We start from the raw sequence: 19,801 nt of genomic DNA on the forward strand, positions 1-19,801 counted from the left end.
AACTACCTAGTACAAGTAGCATGATCGTGTTAATCAGCTATTCTAAAGAAACCATAGATTTAAATTCAAATAGATAACGCAGTTGTACGTATATTGTGTGTACATATTGAGCATTAAGTGCGAAAGCGCTTAAATTGACTCCATCTAAATATCGATACCATCAATTCTCTGAACTTTTTAAAATTTAGCCTCAATTAGACCCAATTTAACTTAATTTAGAGTAAAAAAATTTGTATGCCAAGTACAGACAATTATGGCGTCTATTTAAATCCATAATTATATGTTTTGATGATTAATACATTACTTACTTTAGTTACTTACTTAGTTCAATGCATTAAAGGAATCGACCATTCGTAACTGATGTCAATCAGTACATTCATAAATCAAAATTACACAGATGTCAATAAACGTAAAGATCCCTCGATATTATCACTCTGCACGCAATAAATATCACGATACTGTGATCCAAATATCGCTATAAATATTAACGTGCAAGACGCCCGGAGCGGTCACCTGCGTAGCCACTGCCACAGTAGCGACGGGTAGTGACGAGCGACAATCGTATCGACTTATCGATATTTTAAAATGGATTATTCGATAATAACCTACTTATTTTTAAGCTGTCGTACTTTACAGTGTATCGCGATATGTTATGACACGATAGGATAGCTAGCACTTCATACTTATAGCTTTAAAAACAAGACTATACGATTTCTGGATGAAAATAAAATGGTAAATCTGTCTGTGCAGTGTTTGCTTTGCGAGTATATACCAATGTATACACTGGCAGAATACCGGTGAAATGAATCAAGTCATTTAAACCATTAAATTAAATTAACCAGAATAGTTCTAACGGGGTTCGCGTAGACGTTGCCCTGACGGAGTATTATATTTTACCACCAATAAACCCCTTAATATCCTTGTGGTCTAGAGGTGTTTAATATGTTTGTCTTTATCTGAAATATTAAATGATTACCTTTCATTCGGTATACAACCATTAAACAAATAAATTCACTTTCACATCTATATGTGAGTTTATTTATTTTATATTAAATCAAGTTAGAATGACAAACGAGCTAACGACCCACCCGATGGAAAGCGGTAACCGTCGTCTATGGACATGAGCAGTACCATGGACATAACAGAGTGTACTGTTTAGCCCATGATACTCCTCATGCGTTGCCATTTCTGAGGACTTAGGTGTTATTCCTATGTACCCTGTAAATTCACTGCCATATCTCACCATTCAAATCGAAACACAGCCGTGCAAACATAACTGTTTCACGGTAGAAACACGAATGGGGCAGAGGTGCCCAAGCAAATGACTGTTAAACAAAGTTTCCCTAGATATGGGGGAACTCGGTCTATTTTTTAAGTGACTTAATCTATTATCGATATTATTTAATGGAGTCTCTAACTGAATGCGGCCAAGAGGCAAATTATCGGTAGCCCTTGCCGACGCCGCGTAATAACAGGGGTCGAGTCGCACGCAAGGACGTGCGAAATTATACACTACACACGCTCATTTAGAGCGGAGAACACCGAACAATCTTGCAAAGCTTTCAAAATTAGACGGCGGCTAATTTCAATTTTATAACCCTTTACTTTATTAATTGTTTAATTATTTTTTAACTATAAGAAAAATAGAATTTCTTTATACGTATTCGCTGGCCGAATTTCGTGATCATCCGGGACCCCTTAATCATGAGCAGTCGTGACGTGAGCGTGAAACAATCAGGCTTACGGAAAATACGTAAGATAATTCCGTTTTTCTTAGATTTAAAATATAATGTGTACTTATGAAATCTTTTATTATTACTAAAATAATATAAATGTCAAAATAAGCTTTCTGATTGAAAGAATTTGTTTTGGCATAAAATTAGCTAACTGCATGAAGCGCTTCATGCAGAAGAAGATCCATTATTATTTAACGTTATTAATTTCATTACTTGTACTTATATAAATTAAATTAATTTATTTGACACAGCAATTTCATTACAACGTAAAATATTTTAAAGCTATAAAATTTATTCTATTGTTTAAGGGACGTGGGAACTGGTATTTTGTTATAGTTTAGAACTTAGAATAATCCACAGAACCAAACACTATTGAAAATTTGGAATCTTACAATATTTGACGATATTATCTATAATGTGTTCATAAAAATAATGGAAAATACTACTATTTCATCTGTACGAAATGGTAGAGGTAATTGGCGCAAATTTACTGATTTTCATGTTGCCTCTGTCCTTCTAGAGAATAAAAAGTCAAAACAAATCTGTCGATAGATACGTTATCGCTTCTATATATAAGATAGAATGAGTGAACAACATCTGACTTCTTGTTCAGGCTAGAATATATGAACGAATATATTCATTTAATTGTCAATAGAGGCTGTTTACTGGTTTGTGAATCTTACCGATCGTGTGTAGACATAAGGTCATTCAAAAATAAATAACAAGATTAATAAACAAAGAAATATTGTTTTTTAATCTGCAGGTAGTCAAGATGCTGCAGATGCATCCGCCCCATTATGCATGAAACCTGCCAGAGTCTTAGCAATCACTGAATATATCCATCAACACGTATATATTCTATTATAAGAATTGTATTTTTTTTAATGTGGGATAATGCAAAGGTAATCCCACCTGTATGATCAATATACGCTAGCAAGGCACCAGTGAGAGATGATAGGGGAAGATGAAAGCAGATCAGTTGATCCATCGAAAAAATTTAAAAAAGTTATTTTCTGGCTCAGCAATCGTGTTTTTTTAACCAACTTCAAAAAAGAAAGATGTTTTCAATTCTTCGAAATATTTAATTTTTCTTATTTTTTTTTTTATATACGTTTCGTATTACTAAAAGACGATCCTGGACCGATTCAGAATTTTTTTTTTTATTTTGAAAGGGTTTATTCAGTCAGATCTTTCTATTCGTCCAGTAGAAATTTTATCAGAAGCAGTTTGGTAGTAGTTTAGTTGTTAAAACAATTTTTTAAATAAAATTAATTTATTTTGCCACAATCGAAGTCCATTTTTTTAACATATTTTTAAATTATTTGCGTGACAACATGTATTTGTCAATGCAACTTAATATCGACATGCTACTCGTTAATAATTTACCACTGTTTGATAACAGTTACTATAATTTTTTTTTATTGTTATTAATATCTTTTACGGAACATTAGAAAGTTTCTAGCTGCGTGGTCCCAGCATAGAATGGACCACCCCTTCCTTTTCAGTAGGTCTCGTAAGAGGCAACTCAGAGAACTTATTGGTCAAGGGATAGGCCGCAGCGTCCCTCTTAAAACATCACCACAGCTTAACTACAGCTGTCAAACAACCTGCCAAGCATAGCAACTACTGACAAAATCCTCTCTTATGGGGGAGACCTATTTTCAGCAGTGGACAACAGCTGATATAATATAGTTTATAAAAAAAAATTGATTTATTTGCTAAATCACACTGCAGATGTTATTTCGTATATAGTGCACTATATATATTTACATTAAAGGTGATGCAGTGTCCCGTAAAGAATGCAACATCTACCGCGAGCTATGTTTAGTACAACAACATAATTAAAGAATACGGCTTAAAAAAAACCGACTTCAATTGTGACAAGATCAATTGTTTTGATCTCAAAATTAAACTACTGAAGCGATTTTGATAAAATTTCAATGGGACCAATCTGTAAGTACATCCTTTCACGAAAAACAATAATTTTCCAAATCAGTTTAGAACTGACGGAGTTATGAGGCAACAAACATAAAAAATACAACCACATCGAGAATTACCTTCCTTTCGAAGTCGGTTGAAAATGAATAATTTCTCCATTAACAGAATCGAATCACGCACGAACTAAGTTATTATAAATTACTATTCCCTAATTATCGTGCAACTTCTTAGAAGCGCGTTTAACTAAATTATACATGTTGCTGGCACGAGCCAAGAAGTTTAACGCTTTCTTAGAATTTAACAATTAAGAAACTAACAACTTCAGTTAGTTATTCCTTTTTGGTTTAGCATTATGATAAATTACATCACTAACACCAGTTATTGATCTATAAGGCAAAGGTATTTTTTATTTAACTTATTTTTTCTTACACTACTTATTCTATTCTAAGAATAGAATAGAAATGATCTTTATTCAAGTAGACTTGTTTACGAGCTCTTTTAAATCCTCAATATTTTATAATTCTATAACTGTTTAAAGGTATTTACAAAGTATCTCGTTATAAACAGTGCGTTTAGGATTATAGTCATTTATTTTTTGAAGAGCAATATCTTGTCCTTTTCTCGCACTAGTACTTTGTATGATTACTTAATATTATTCATTCTAATCTCAACTTTTCGCCAATCTCACAATGATTGTTCTCCATCACATTAAACTAACATTAAAGCCCTTATCGGCTTATACAACTGTACTTAACTACATGTAAACAGATAATCAGGTACAACATTCTCAGCATTGTTTTTTTTTTTATCTCGTGGATATGGGAGCTACCTATCTAGGTATCAATCTGATGAATTCGCATGGGCAATTCATTTTTAAATTTTATAACAATGTAGGTATTCCTTTTTTTTATACAACTTAGAATGGCAAACAAGCTGACGGCCCACCTGATAGAAAGTGGTAACCGTCGCATATAGACATGACATAACATAGTATACTGTTTCGCCCATGATAACCCCCATGCGTTGCCATTCCTGAAAACTCAGGTGTTATTCCTCTGTACCCAGTAAATGAACTAAAGTACAACATGTCAAAAGAATGCAAAGGCTAAGGTCTAAGGGAGACGTCATAAAGAAGTCAACAGCGTGACCTTTTTTATTTGTCAAAAATTGACCGGAAACATTTTGAGTGAAGGGTTGGCAAGTTGGGTTGTTTTTTGTGTCATTACCACAGGGGCACCCAGAGGGTTGCTCAGGAGTACATTAGTAAATTGAAAGGGTGGTAAAGTTGTGTTCTTTTGTCGTCAAGAGGAGGGTGGGGTATCAAAATTTGCTCAGGAGCACCAGGCTAGAGCCGACCCTGATTAGATGTCAAAAAGACATTAATATATTATCAGGTGCGTGTGATCTCGATTCATTTCCATCAAAAATCAAACTACTGGATATACTAATATATTTGATTCGCCCAAAACCTATACCTTTTTTTTAATAATCACATAAAATAAATCACTATTTTATTGGCGTATTTAAAACTATTTTCCAAGGGGGGCTAGTTCTTAGTTAAAAAAGTTTTATCTTGTCCTATCAGACATATTTTGCGCATAGTTAAAAGTGCTCGTATCTTGGGATTGGCACGGCCCTCCAGCATCCTTTTAAAAACGCCTATACCTTTTTCGCGCCTTTTCTTCATAACAGTAAAACTGGCTTCACAATGTGACATCGATTTACGTAATTCTCGTCATTGTGTCTGTCTCCCATCCATCTATCGGTTACAATGTCTTCCATTCGGTTATCGACACCTGTTTTTCGTCGCATTATCGACAGTATCACTTCCCTATCTGTGAGGAAGTCGCTTTATGATTCTGTGATATAACACAATGGAATTTTCGATTTTATTAACTACCTTGTTAGGTGATTGTTCTCAAACTTTTTCCTCAGTATCATTAATAAAGTAAACTTAAAATTGATTTATAAAATAAAAAAATGGTTTTACTTTTTACTAGTCGTGTCAGCGACTTCGTGCGAGTGTTAGTTTAAATTTATTCATTTCCTAAAATTATATTTGATACTAATAAATTTTTTTTTTTAATTTATTAAAGATTTTTTTAGTACAATCATCACAATCAATAATCTCTTTCTAATATCGCTGTTAATTTCTGTTCAAGACAAATCAAATGTTTTTTCTTCGATAAAATTTGTTAAGAATTAGTGTACCTGCTTAAATTATTATTATCAGTTTTTTTTTTGCGTAAAAACTTAGCTTAAAGAAATCTTAATACACTCTGTTTGAAAACCCCATATTGTATGTAATCTCTCGAGGAAATCTCTGTTTTGCAAAATTCTAAATTCTGGTATTAAAAACTTGCTAAGGTTGTTCAGTAGGCCCATTATTCGATAATGATTGAATCGATTTGTCAGTTTCATTTCAATGTTTAAACTAGTCCAGAAGATTTTAGAAAAAAATAAGACAATTTAAATTGACTCAGGACAACATCCAGCAAGTCAACGATGATAGTAAAGGTCTTATATTGTTACAGAAGGTGTCTGTACTCAATTGACGAATTCTAATTATAGTAAATTTGATATATATATATATATATATATATATATATATATATATATATATATATATTCAAATTTACAAAATTTATATATATATATATATATATATATATATATATATATATATATATATATACATATATTGTTTATGTTAAGAGATGAGTGTAATATTTGTTTTGTGCCTAATTTAATTTATATTTTATGTACTGTATGAAATTATTGTGTCTACTAGGACATTCAAATACAAAATTTTGTTTATGAATAAATAAAATAAAAAACAAAATACGGAATCATTAATAGGAATTTATACCTATTTGAGAAGTAGTTACCATCTTTTTATTATTATTAATATTACAGGTGTTAACTGTCCACTCTTGGACATAAGCGTTCCCCAAAAGGTAAATATTGCTAGTAGTTGCCACGTACCATAAATAAAGTTAATTATTTCGTGTCGCGGGAATTAATCTTTTAATGATTTAACCAAGCCATAACTCTTTATAGTTCTGTAATATATTAATATCAAATTATTTATACAAAGTCGTCGAGTGACTGGAACGGTTCGAAGGTAACTGTTCTAATGTAAATATGTGTGTATATCTGTAACATTGTATCACCGGAACTTCATTATTGGGTATGTAAAGACGGTAATTATTAACAGTAAATCAGGCAACAATACAGCAGAGCATCTATGAGATAACTGTCCTGCAAATACGTTGTTTGCCACAAGTCATAAGCGATATTAACGTTAACCAATTATAAACTATTCAACAAATACCATACAATTTAATAAAAAAGCATATTTTTCAGGTGAGCCGCATCCTCGTTTGACGTGTTATATATGTATATATATAAAATTTGTTAATTTTTTTTCAGATCTTCGATTAATTTTGTCTACAATTTTTAAAGACCGACAATGTACTGGCCATTCTTCTAATGCTGCTATTCGCTGGTAATGTAGCTTTTTATAGGACAAAAATATTTGTAAATCGGTTTAGTAGTTTTTGAATTTATCCATTACAAACAAACAATCAACATTTTCTCTTTATAATATTAATATAGATTTATATGTACACAATATTTTTATATATACAAAGCTCAAAATGACAACATTTTTTATTTGTATGATTTCAGTCACATATTTAAAGAAACATCACAAATATATATATATATATATATATATATATATATATATATATATATATATATATATATATATATTATATATATATATATATATATATATATATATATATATATATATACAAGAAATACAATTGAAATCAATTATTATTATTGCAGTAACATGGAGCTATCATTGTAGTGAAAACTGAGAAGGCTCAACTATGATTTTACCAATTATAATTTCAAATAAAAAAAAATACAGCGTATTTATTATTAGGTCCTGAAATCAACATGCTCTTTTAGACAGCTAACTCTATTTATAATAATTGTAATTATATTATATTATCTAATTACATATAATATTATACAAAATAAAAAGATATGCAGCGTTATCAATTTAAATATACGAATAAAAACAGTGTACAATTACTACATTTTCATAATATTTTAATTATTATCCATAGCAATTTATTAATAATAATTTACTATTAGTAATAGATGTATGAATAAAATAAACAAATTAATCGCAATTAAAAATCAAAATAAGTTGGATATAAAAATCTTAATTCAAAATCGCCACGTTCTTATAATTTTCACCACCGCTAATGAGAGGGGAATAATCCATTTCTTGCGAGACAATGTGAACCTTTTATCCATATTAATGTGTGTACATTATAGTCACACGGCTTACCGTATTAAATGATAATGAAATGCTAATGATTGTACATACTTGTAGGTAATTTACAAACTATTTTGATTAAGTACAAAAAACATTTTTTAATTGTTAAAATTTAAAAAAGAAATGTAAAGAAATAAATATTTAATTAATTCGAATCGACTTTTAATCGATTTGTACAAAAGATGCCTATATGTATAGTTTTGGTGTACTCGTGTTGATGCCTTAAAACAAATGTGCTTCGGCTGTTTCGGTTTAAAAGGCAGCGAAGATTTATATTTGTAATGTGATATTATTGAGTGAAGTAGCAACTCCTGAAGTACTTTTTGTTCGTCATTTGCGTACTAAATTATCTTTTCGTCTGCTTCTTACATACGCGTGGATTACAGAAGTAAGAATACCTGTTAGTTTTTTTTTTGCTTCTGTAATCTGTAATTTTTAACAGAGGGAGACTTTGTACAAAAGTGGTAAAGCAGTTATGCTTGCATGGCTGTGTTTCGGTTTAAAGGGTGGGATATGGCGAGAATTTACAGAGTACAGAGGAATAACTCCCAAGTCCTCAGGAATGGCAACGCATGGGGGATATCATGGGTGAAACAGTATACTCTGTTATGTCCATGGTACTGCTCATGTCTATAGGCGACGGTTACCACTTTCGATCAGGTGAGCCGTTAGCTTGTTTACCATTCTAAGTTGCATAACAAAAAAAAAACAAAACAAGTTATATAAAAAAATATCGAATATGGAATATTCATCATACTAGCTCTAAACTGTCCACTGTTGAATATAAGCCTTCCCCATAACATAACAGGGGACCTATGCATGCAGAGATGTTTTGAAAGGGACGCTGCTGCTCATCCTTCGACCATTAAGTTGCCTTAGTCTTTCCATATTGTCCGATGGACAATATTCCATACTATCATGGTCCCGGCATAAAATAGGTCACCCTTTCCATTCCAGTGGGTGTCGTAAGACTCGAGGTCAATCGAAAGATGGGCAACAGCGTCCCTCTTAAAACATTTTCAAAGCCTAACTGCGGTTGCCAATCCGCCATCCAAGCGTGGCAGCTATTGGCAAAACCTCTAAGGGAGAGGCTTATGTTCAGCAGTGGGCAATTAAAGGGTGATATGATGATGATGATGAATCATTGGTTATTACTTCACTATCGTTTAGTACATAACAAGTACAGTATTCGCAATATACAACTATAAAGGTACGTTCACACATAAGCCGAGTGTACTTAATTAAAGTTGACACAAACACAGGCATTGTTGGTATCTCGTTTGTTCGTAAGCGCTTTAATTGGACGATAGTGATCCACGTTGCTTTATAAATTCATATCATTGCACAAGTTTGTAATTTGAAATAATTGCAATTAATTGTAGTGTACTCGTGTGACTTTAGCTTATAACTTTACCTTTTTTTTATTTTGAAATAAAATTAAATAATTATTATCCTGGTATAAGAATGCGAGTATCTATTTAGGAAACCGAAATATAGCCATGCAAGCATTATTACTTTATTATAAGAAATAAGAATGGGACAGGGGTACCCGAGTTAACGACTTTCGTACAGTCGTCTTCTGCATAAGTTGTTGTCCACATATATATACATATATAGATTATCTCCCAGACAACAAAAAGTCGATTGCTTGGGTACCTCTGTCCCATTCGTGTTTCAACCATGAAGCAGTTGTGTTTGCATGGTTGTATTTCGGTTTGAAGGGTGGGATATGGCGTGAATTTACTGGGTACGGAGGAATAACACCCGAGTCCTCAGGAATGGCAACGCATGGGGGGTATCATGGGCGAAACAGTATACTCTGTTATGTCCATGGTACTGCTCATGTCTATATGCGACGGTTACCACTTTACATCAGGTGGGCCGTCAGCTTGTTTGCCATTCTAAGTTGTATAAAAAAAATATAAATTATATAGATGAAATGAAATGAAATGAGATTTATTCGTAAAAAACATAACTGTAGTTTCTTAATTAATATTATAGTTTTACAAGGGTACAGTAGTTGTGGTTTTAGAACTGGGCTCCTAAATAGGTTAATATAATAACCTGTGTTAAGGGGCCACAACCCCAACCATTGATAAAGCCTCGAGCCTCAAAAACGGGTCAATTTTGTCAGCTAATTGTTAAATTAGCTAACTCGCTTTATTATCAGTGTTCTATATACTTACATTTACTTACATATATACAGCTATATACATATCACTTTCAACTATAATGTCTTCAATAGAAATGTTCTTGTAACCACTTCTATGAATCTTCTTCCTTCTTCTCTCTTCATCTTGACGTGATGTCCACAACCACACCAAGTTGAGGCATCAGGAAATTCACGGGTATATTTCAAACTCCTGTGAATTCTCCCAGTGCCAAGACACGGTGTGGTCCTTTTAATATCTTGTTTCTTCGTCAATTTGCTAGAACTTCTTTTTACTTCTTAAATTGTTTTTGCATGGCATTGTCTGTAAATCGTGTTTTTGATCAAATAAATTATTATTTTTATTACTTTTTGAAAGCTTTTAGTACTTAATTATTTGTCTCCAAAGAAAAATGATATTATTGACGTATTTAAAATAATATTATAAACAATAAAAAATTGTTTTTTTTTTGTTTGTAATAGATTAACTCAGAAATATTATCAGACATAGAATATTTAAACGTAAATTGCTTTTAAGCGTAAATATAAACGAATATAAATCTAAACTAATGCTAATAAGGTTAAAGATTTGATTTTTTATTTTGTAATGGATAAACTTTAAAAATACTTTTTCTAAACAACAAACTTTTTCTACGATTTCAAAATCAGAAGGTTTTCTATTCGCCTATATTTTTGTGTGTGTACGTTACACGATATCTTCGCTACCTCTAAATCTATGAAATGTGTTACCGATTTACTATTTTGTTATACAATAAAAGCATAAATAATTGGTTTTAAAACTTATGTTATTTTTTTTAATATATATATATATATATGTATAACTGGAACTGTGTGAACTTTTTGTGCGTGACGACACACTAACGCAATGCGCCGTATTCTCCTTTAAGAAGACTCCTATATAAAATCGAAACAATTGTCGGAAACGATAAACATAGTAATTTTAAATTTTAAATTATATAGTTAAAATACCCGTTATACTTACATATATATAATATAAGTATTGATTAACCGTTGGTATAGTAATAGACAAAAGATTTAATTATTTTATTTATATTATAGTTCAGTTATATGCAGGTTGAAGTTGAAAATCATCAGCATTATTTTAAGAGTGTTTTTGAATTAATTTGATATCAAAGAATGAACTCGTCGTAATAGTAACGTTTTGGAAGGAACAAATATTTTGAGGTATTTCGACTTATTTTTTAATTATTTATACTTAAAAAATAAGTCAGTTTTACAAATGGAAAATTTCCTTAAAAGAATCTCCCAACAATAATAAAAATATTTTAATAATTACTATAAAACAAAGTAGCTAAAAGTATTTTAAATAATTCTATTATTATTATCCTATTAATATAATAAATGCAATATTTATAACGATGGATGGATGTTTGTTAGTCTTTCACGCAAAAACTACTAAACGATTTGAATGAAATTTGGTACATGGATAGGTTATATCCTAACTTAGCACACAGGATAATTTATCTACTTACTAATTTACGCAATCAAAGCCGCGGGATACAATAGGTATAATATACAGGATACAGTTAGTACTATATAATTGATGCATGACTTCAGATTCACCCAATGTTATAAAAAACGTTTTTCCGTTATGTAGAACAATACTAGTTTAAATTTTTTTTAACAATACGTTTTCCAACTCCTTAGTAAGCAAGACTGGCATTTATTCATTTTACTATTTTGTGAATATCGTCAGTAGCAATTGCGGTTTACCGCAAATTTCCGTATCATCGCTTAATATAATTTTACTCCATTTTATAAGGTTTTACCACGGCTCGACTTATTATCGTATCTATTATAATGGAATATAGTTGACAATCGGTTTATAGATTTTTTTAAATAATATAACAGTAGTGTCGATGACTGTAGCGGGTTGAATTAAGTTATAAAAGAGTAGCGGTATATTATATTATATTATGTCTGTTATAACAATGACGCACAATATATCTAACAAAAAATATAACAATAATATAATTATAAATAACAAAAACGTTTATTAATTTATATTTATACAAAGGTGAAGCATTTATAATTACTATGATGAATTAAAATAGCTTATAGTACCCATATGCTTACATAACAATCAATGTTATGCAAGGTCTGACTTAATCTTAAGTATTTATTTATTTATAAAAATACCCAGGCTGTAAACAAAACATGATTGTATGATAATTGAAATGAATTGAAATTTTATTGTTAAAAGTTATTTTTAGTTGAATTAAAATTGCAAGTTTATATAAATTTAGATAATTTAAAGTATTGAGGACTTTGTTCTACCCACCGTATTGGTAGAAGTACTGTGTCTAAAATCGTGTGATATTGAATTATTCATTAAGGGAAATATATATATATATATATATATATATATATATATATATATATATATATATATATATATATATATATATATATATATATATATATATATATATATATATATATATATGTTACGATATTACAACAGATACTTACCTCATGCGTGTGCAGTCGTCATGGATTTGTGTTGCTCTGAAACAAACAAAATTATATTCACTACTTTTTAACCGACTTCAAAAAAAGAGGTTCTTAGTTTGATTTGAGATATTAATCTCAATAATTTGTCATTTATAAATCGGTTTGGAAAATTCTTTTTATATTTAAAAAACATATATATTCAAATTACAAATAAACAGATACCGCGTACGGGTAAACGCAGTGTAGGACTAGATGGAGTGACGACCTCGAATGCATTGCACGGAGTCAGTGGATGCAGGTGGCTCAAGACCGTTCTTTATGGCAGTCTATGGGGGAGGCTTATGTCCAGCAGTTGACGGATAATGGCTGAAATAATAATGATGACTTTCAGATTAATGCTATGGAAATTTTATCAAAATCAGTTCGGTAGTTTATAGTTTTTACATCAAAATATTTGATTTTGCCACAATTGAAATCGGTTTTCTTTTTGTTGAACAAAATCTACGATTTCTTTATTTTTTTTTATTTATTTTTTTTTTTGATAATGTAAAAGTAATTTTCCTACGCCATGGTTTACATTAGCAGCAAAAATAAAATTATACAAATGAAAAATAATTAACTAAGTATTAACTACGATAAGTTTCCGTATTGGAGTATGAGGAGATCGATTTGTTTTATACCAAGAAGGTAGCAAACAAGCCCGTATAGCCTTGTGCATGCATTTGATGGTAAAAGGTCTCTCCAGTCTGTGCATGACTACAACCAGGGACGTTATGTGGCTGTTGCTGAATTTAAAGAAATACGCCTTTTTTAACTTGTTACTAGGGAGAAAAATTTGGACCACTGGACGGAAATAATGGATTATTGCTCTGTGGTTCTAGTACAGAACAGGGCACCTCTTTCTTTCTTGTGGTTGTCGTAAGAGGCGATTTAGGGGATTTAATAGTCAAGGGACAGGCAGCAGCGTCCCTCTTAAATGATCACCAAAGCTTAACTGCGGTTGCCAATCCGCCTGCTAAATGGCAACGACTAACAAAACACCTCAACAGGGGGAATATATATCCATTGCTGAATTTAGGCCATATTCAGCAATGGACACGTAATGATGATGATGATGATGACTCCATTATTAACAATCTCTTTCACCATCCTTATTTTCAAAAAGTTTATGTTACTTTTTAAAAATGCTAATGGAATGATAACTTTGCGTACATTATCAATTTTTTTTTTTATTTTGGACGGTAGAAATTTTTTTCTTGCATGTGAAATTTTGATGAGCAATGCTATTTTAGGACCACTATTCACTGGATACTGCGTTTTTCTCATATGAATGAGCAATCTCGGCAGCCACACAAACTTCAATCGAACCGACGAACAAAGAATGCACAACAACGTATGGACGAAATCGTATGTTATCGATCGACGAAATACTTAAATCACACGATATCTCACTGATTCTAATCACATTGCTTAAACAAGGACCACAAGCGTATGATGGAATCAAAATGCACTGAAATTGTTTTAGTTAATTAATTTATTCCACAAAAAAAATTTTGCTGAACTAATATTATACTATGTAATGAGGGTTGAGCGCTGTTGTCTGATATGCAGGTTTTATAACCTAGTGCAGACACAGATGTTTAAACTGGTCCAAATGTACAAATGAATTCGTACCTACTTTTACTGTAATTTCCAGTGCTGAGTTTTTATAGAATTATTACTATTATTATTATTATTATTCTACAAAAATGAGAAATTCACAGTGTACAGTATGAAAGTTGATGGAGGAGGAGCTCGGAAACAGATCGCCGTGTTGCAATGCTACATTAATCAGTGTTTCCATATTTAAAATTTACATTGTTAATTTATAGTTTTACAATAAAAAATATTTTATGTTAGGAAATAATATTGGATCTTAACACTGCTCATACGCTAGCAATGGCTTAGTAAAAGTATTGAAGGAAGAAACAAGTGATGGCTACAACCAGGGATGTCGGGGGGGGGGGGGGGGGAATGGATGGTTAGTAATGAAGACTGAGAATCCCATTGCTAGCAATATACCCAACCAGGTCGACCTCCTCGCGGTTCCCCCTGGAAACCATCATGTTTAATTCTTGTCGAATTAATCATGGTGGGCCAACTGACCTGCATTCAATCTCACCTATCATCTTTCACTGGTGCCTCGTCGGTGTATACCGATAGCGCGGGCGGGGTTACCATTCCATTTTGTGATTCCATTCACAGTGAAGTCTGTCCAATGGACCCATTGTGATAAATTCATTAGGAATTAGCCATTATAGTTTCCGAGCGAAGAAGTCAACCTGTATATATTGCTGTGTACTTTGCTAGTAATTGGAACTGAAATTCCACAGTACTCTCCCATCTACCTTTCCGTGGCATGTCTTTTTTTTAATAGATGATAATGAAATGGTTTCTCCGCCTGAGTTATTACTATATACTGGCGTATTTTTTTTATGGGTGATAATGGAATGGTAACCCCACCCATGCTATCGGTATACACCGGCGGAGCACCAGTGAAAGATGATAGGTGAGGATGAAGCAGGCCTGTTAACCCATCGTGACGAATTCAACAAGAATTGTTCACGATGGTTTCTAGGGGGAACCACGTGGAGGTCGACCTGATAGGGCATATTGCTAGCAATGGCGCTGTCAAACTCCATTGCTAACAACTCCTTTTCCCTCTATATACTGGCGTAGTAGCAGTGAAGGATGAAGCTATAAAAATTAAGTAAATTCTGTTGATTCATCGAAGAAAAGTTACTAGAATTAATAATGATGATTTCTGGGGAAATCACGTAAAGGTCGACCTAATAGGGTATGTTGCTAGCAATATGATTGCTAATCCCCATTACTAGCAATTCCTTTTTCCCCCGTTAAGTATAATTAAGTGAATCACATACGTAAAAACCTTATAAAATCTATTGATAATTCAAGTGAACTACTGTAGAATGACGTACGGTAGATGGGCTAATAAATAAATGTCCATCCTGACAGACGTCTGACATTTAATGAATGACATATGTAGGTACCATAATAAATAAATAATATAATATTATTCTAATCGCGCCCATTCAGTTCATAATAATCCATCCTCAACGTTTCGGCCCATAAATATTTCAAACTTTAACGCCACCCACTTATTTCTTTATGTGCCAGTTAGAAATCAACCATAATCTTATTACACAAAGTTCAAATTACTGTAGCACTGTGAAGTAGTTGGATAAATGTTGTTGTTACCCCGTTGCCATGGCAACTGCTGATTAAAGAAATAAACGGCACCGGTGACTTTGATACGTCGGTAATGTAAAAACATGAATTAATATAAATCTTTTCTTTTTGTCAAACCCATTAAGTGACTGTTCTAATTTTAAAAATGTCGAATTAATATGCTAATAACTGGGTTGAAACAAAAACAACATAATTAATCATTCTACAGGGGGGAAGGGGTTGTTAGTAACAAGGATTTAACAGCTCCATTGCTAGCAATATACCCTATCAGATCGACCTCCTCGCGACCTGAAAACCATCTTGGTTAATTCTTGTGGAATTTGTTACGATGGGCTAACTGACCTGCTTTCATCCTCATCTATCATCCCGTACTGGTGCCCCGCCAGCGTATACCGATAGCGCAAGCGGGGTAACCATTCCATTATCAGCAATTAAAAACAATTATTCTACAAACACCTACTTTAAGCTGGCCTTTTTTACTGGGAGATAATGGAATGGTAACCCTATCTGCGGTATCGATATACGCTGGCAGGGCATTTTAAGAGTTGATAGGTGAGGATGAAACAAGTCAGTAGGCCCATAGCGACGAACTTATAAATAATTAACCACGATAGTTTCCAAGAAAAACCCCGTGGAGGTTTTTTTTTATGGGTGAAAATGGAATGGTAACCCCGCCTGCGCTAACGGGATACGCTGGCGGCGCACCAGTGTAGGGTGATTGATGAGAATGAAAACAGGCCAGTTAGCCCATCATGATGAATTCATCAGGAATTAACCATGATAGTTTCCAGAGGGAGACTTTGTACAAAAGTCGATTGCTTGGGTACCTCTGTCCCATTCGTGTTTCAACCGTGAAGCAGTTGTGTTTGCATGGCTGTGTTTCGGTTTGAAGGGTGGGATATGGCGTGAATTTACTGGGTACAGAGGAATAACACCTGAGTCCTCAGGAATGGCAACGCATGGGGGGTATCATGGGCGAAACAGTATACTCTGTTATGTCCATGGTACTGCTCATGTCTATAGGCGACGGATACCACTTTCCATCAGGTGGGCCGTCAGCTTGTTTGCCATTCTAAGTTCTATAAAAAAAAAAAAAAAAAAAAAAAAAAAAAAAAAAAAAAAAAAAAAATTATATATGTGTACAAATATGAAGTGTGTACAACCGTGAAGCAGTTGTGTTTGCATGGCTGTGTTTCGGTTTGAAGGGTGGGATATGGCGTGAATTTACAGGGTACAGAGGAATAACACCTGAGTCCTCAGGAATAGCAACGCATGGGGGGTATCATGGGCGAAACAGTGTACTCTGTTATGTCCATGGTACTGCTCATGTCTATAGGCGACGGTTACCACTTTCCATCAGGTGGACCGTCAGCTTGTTTGCTATTCTAAGTTGTATAAAAAAAAACTCATATATTTGTATATGTTCACGCCGGATCACTTGTCAAGCTGATAGAAATTAAGGTTTAAAATAACACTTTTACGCGATACATAATAGATACGATTAATTTATATTACCAAATGGAATAAGCGAAACACCAGTTTTCTAAATTCAAATATTTGAGCGGAGATTATATCTACAGATCTTCGTAACGGTAGAAATATATAATACAGATCAACTAAAGATAAGATAAAATTGATTGGCGAATATTTTTTTTTAACTACTACGGTGGCAAATATATATTTATCACTTCTCAAAATCAGAATACTATTTTAACTTAAAGTTTTTTTTTTATTTTATTTGACTATAATCAAATATTGGGTACCAGTACAAAAACCGACTTGAATTGTGACAAAATCAGTTATTTTGGTCTAAAAGTTAAACTAGTGAACCGATTTTAATAAAATTTTTACGGAACTAAAATCTAAATCTAAATCAGTTTAAAATTGACGAAGTTATGAGGTAAGTAACACAAAAAAATACAACCGAATTGAGACCTTCCTTCTGTTTGTAGTCGGTTATTTTCAATAGTTCCACCTCGCCGTTGCTACAGTGCTGGCTGAGCACAAGTCAAGATATCGTAAGTTAAGTATGACTGTGAACATGTTTCAACATTCAGAAATTTTATTTTTTTAAATGTAAACAGCTGCTTCAATATTGACAAAGCTAATATGGGATTAATATGAGAATAAACTCTTTCGATTGTGGTCCCGATATAGAATGGACCACCCCCTTCGTGGGTGTCGTAAGAGATGACTATATTGTATATTTCAATAGAGAATCGACGACACAATCGACATTTTTATAAAAATGTGTTTTGTTAAAAAAAAATGCTTCAACCAACAAAACAAACACTAAGATGAGCGGGGAGGGATTGTTAGTAATGGAGACTAACAGATACATCCATTGCTAGCAACATATCCTGCCAGGTCGACTTCGTTTTTTTGTATGCAACTTAGAATGACAAACAAGTTGATGGCCCGCCTCTGATGGAAAGTGGTAACCGTTGTTTATAGATATGAGCAGCACCATGGACATAACAGACTACACTGTTTCGCCCATGATACCCCCCATGCGTTGCCATTCCTGAGATGATATGGTTCCATTATTATGACATTCCTTGGAGTCTTTCCTGGAAATTGCCGTGCTTAGTTTCAGGTGTTTTCATCATGAGGAGGTGTTTTCATCATGAAAAGGCATGATAACATGCCTTTTCATTCTCACCTATCATTATTCACTGGTGCCACGTATACCGTTAGTACAGGCGAGATTATCATTCCATTTTCACCTATTAAAAAACACGAAAGTGAATAATGCAATTGCTCCGTTATAATTGTATAATAATAATAATTGTTATATTAGAAACTAGTTATCTGGCCCAGCTTCGCACGGAAAATAATGTATAGCCTACATTACTCGCTAATAATGTAGCTTTCTGCAAGTGACAAAATTTAAAAATCGGGTGTAATTTTGAGTTTATTCATTACAAACAAATAAAACTTTCCTCTTTATAATATTAGTATCATAATCATCATTTCAACTGTTAACTGTCCACTGCTGGACATAATCTTTCCCCATCAGGAGAGTTTTGCCAGTTGTTGCCATGTTTAGCAGGCGGATTGGCAACTGCAGTTAGACTTTTAGAGATACTTTAAGAGGCACGCTGTTCACCATCCCTTTACCATTAACTTTAGTCGACTCTTATGACACTCACAAGAAAGGCCTATAAGTAGTGGCCTATTCTATGCCGGGACCACACGGACATATAATTTGATTTATATAATAGAATATCTACAAGTGAATTTTCCAAAAATTACTTGCAATGCGATAACCGTCAAATTATTTCAAAAGAAATGAACTAATGCTTACAATTTCTATAACTAATGTTTGTTTAGACACACACCTACACAAATGGTCTAAGTTACTAACAAAAGAAAACGGATTTCCTTAAGCCTTTTTACTTTTTATTTTCATAGCTTCGTCGTTCCAGTAATGACAGAAACTAGTTCAACCGATGATTAAAATGTTGACATTAATCATTTCAAGTGAAGACCTCACAGTTATATTTATATGCACCTAAAGGTTAGTTCGCGTGTCAAAAATCACGGAAACCGCCCTTTTAGAGGGGTAAACACCGTAAAAGGGTGGGTCACGCCACCCTACTACGGCGCGACCCCCAAATGTCCCCAATTCTTTTGTTCTATACATAACATGGGTGTTACAGTAACCTTACATTGACTTTTATACCTATAGGTGTAATGATAAATGTATGCATATAATTATTGTTATTAACATATATCTGAAATTTGTTTTTTCATCCGATTTCAAAAGAAGGAGGAGCTCTTAATACGGTTGTAATTTTTTTATATTTGTCACCTCACAACTGCGTTGTTCATAAGCTTATTTGAAAAACTCTTCTCTCATCTGAAAGACTA

The 19,801-nt window shown here is 32.9% G+C and overlaps 1 protein-coding gene across 4 annotated transcripts in view; it reads right to left on the bottom strand.

The window, feature by feature from the left end:
• LOC113510233 (ras association domain-containing protein 10) overlaps positions 1 to 19,801 on the bottom strand; it is a 154,905-nt gene that overhangs the window by 8,258 nt on the left and 126,846 nt on the right. For all 4 annotated transcript variants that reach the window (XM_052893991.1, XM_052893990.1, XM_052893992.1 and 1 more), the window contains one exon: positions 12,698 to 12,733. The gene's annotated coding sequence lies outside the window, so the exon portion shown is untranslated. The remainder of the gene's footprint in view (positions 1 to 12,697; positions 12,734 to 19,801) is intronic.

Source organism: Galleria mellonella, unplaced genomic scaffold (genome assembly GCF_026898425.1).
Source record: "Galleria mellonella isolate WM207_F2 unplaced genomic scaffold, CSIRO_AGI_GalMel_v1 utg184, whole genome shotgun sequence".
NCBI classification, from domain to species: Eukaryota; Metazoa; Arthropoda; class Insecta; order Lepidoptera; family Pyralidae; genus Galleria; species Galleria mellonella.